Raw genomic sequence first — 2,132 nt, 5'->3', positions numbered from 1 at the left:
AAAGCTTCTCATAGTCTCAAGGATCAGACTCATACTTGGAATAGTTATGCATAGATATGTTTACTCTTTCAAGTAATATATGTTTAAAGGACAATCGTTTGCAGGAATTATTTAGAAAAGGAAGACTGAAGTATCAAATTTAGCGGAAGTGGTTAGAGAAATGGTTGATCATAAAGGCCTACAAAACACGTCTACAGATAGAAGACCCGTTTTACAAAGATGAAAGGTCAATGGATTTAGAGATATCCGAGTGTCATTTCCTCTGTCTGTCCCTTGGTGGAGTTCTTGAGTTACTTTCTCCTTTTCTGTCAAACTGTTTTATATTTCTTTCCAGAACTGGCTATCATGTTTACTGTATTTAACCTTTTTCTCGCATTATTGTGAATACCAGCGTCTATTATAAATGAAAGCCCCCCTGAGATCACATCGCCAGCATCTACCTTGTATTCTTAACCATAGACTTTTGTTGTAGTTACTTCTCTGTCTTTTCTTGAGGCTTGAACTACATCAGGGACCCCGAATGCTATTTTTCAGTTCATCCACTGAAATTCCTTAACGGCAAAGCAGGTTTAAGCAAGCAAGGTTAGTAGGTTTAAAAAAAAAAAATCTACTGAATATTTGAAGTTTAGGGTAAGATATTTGGCACAGAAAATGAATCTTTTGTCGAGGTTTTATTGAATGCATGTTAGAACGGGATGGTATTTATATTTTAATCAATTTTATTTTTTACCTCTTGGTTTCAAAGGGATATTTCCTTTTATTGTTCTTTTTTAAAAAGCCACTAAAGAGAAAAACAGAAATCTCCTTTTCAACATTCCCTCAAACATTTTGCTTCCTACATACGATGACGTCTAATCACTCTGATCAATGAAAGCTTTAGGACACTAATCTCATTTTCTCTCTCCAGTTCTGGCCGCCAAAGCAGCAGCAGCAGCAGCAGCAGCAGCAGCAGCAGCAGCCGGCTCTTTAATTTCTTGCAGCCAGTTACACTTTCGATCCCATTTCCTTCTGAACCCTTTCCTCTCAGGTTGAGAAGATAAACGCAGCCTCGGGACTGAGAGGCCGGGCGGGGTTGGTGGGTGGGAGCAAAGCCGGAGATCACATTCCCTCGGTGAGGTCTGGTACAAGGGGGGATTAAGTCTCCCGGTTCCATTTAATGAAATTGCTGAGCACTTGTGACACTGGCTCTAAGACTGCGGAAATGGGGCGGGGGTGGGGGAAACAACTTCTCTCTTCCATTCATCCTCAGTGCCGGCGAGAGAAGAGTCAGCCCCTAGACAGGGGGCGGAAGAGGACTGGGAGCTCCAGCCGCCGCAAGGACGCCCCGAGGGCTCCTCTCACGTCCCCCGTACCCCTACCCCGCCCATTTCGTTTGCTTGCCCAGAACAGCGCTTCAGGGCAAAGCCGCCGCCACTTCTTTGCTCCTCTGGCAGAAAGGTCGGAGCCTGAGGCTGATGGGGGTGGGAGCAAAGCCAGCAGGCTTCTTGGCCCCCGCAGTCTGTCCTCGCTGTTCTCCATGCAGCACACGTCGGACCCATTTCCCACGCTGGCTTGGCTCCGCCGCGAAGTTGGTAGGAATCAGAGTGAGGAGGGCGGGCTGGAGACTTCCTCCCTCTCGCAAAGAGGAAACCACTCCACTGTGAAGGACGCGCTGCAACTCCCTAGTCATCCGGGAAGAAATGTGCAGCGCGCTGAGGAAAAGCCGCCCACTCTTTGGCGGCCCCCTCAAGTGTGGTCCTGGAGAGTGCGCGCCAGAGCCGCTGGCAAATGCTTTGAAGATGCGGAGAGGCTTATTCAAGTTTGTGGTCTGGAGAGGGAAGCGGGAGTGCACAACGTTTCTGCCCACGCGGCTGCCTGAAGTTTGCAAAATCTTAGGCGGTGAGGGGAGTGAGTGCACTGCACCATATTGCCGCGCATCCGAATGCACGGCGCAAGGCCGCGTAGTGGAGACGGCTTCTCCCATTTGCTTCGAACCTGGGAAAAAGGGGAACCAGGGTCGGAGGTTTGGAGGGAGGCAGGCGTTCCGATTAACCCGAGTTCTTGCCAAATGCAAGAGGGATTTGGCTTTACTGCCACTTAGCCAGCGCGGAGGCGCAGCGGAGCCCCCCTCCGCTCCCTCCCCCCCCCGCCCC

Source organism: Colobus angolensis, unplaced genomic scaffold, assembly GCF_000951035.1.
Source record: "Colobus angolensis palliatus isolate OR3802 unplaced genomic scaffold, Cang.pa_1.0 Scaffold29, whole genome shotgun sequence".
NCBI classification, from domain to species: domain Eukaryota; kingdom Metazoa; phylum Chordata; class Mammalia; order Primates; family Cercopithecidae; genus Colobus; species Colobus angolensis.
Note: the sequence above shows the minus strand (reverse complement) of the source record.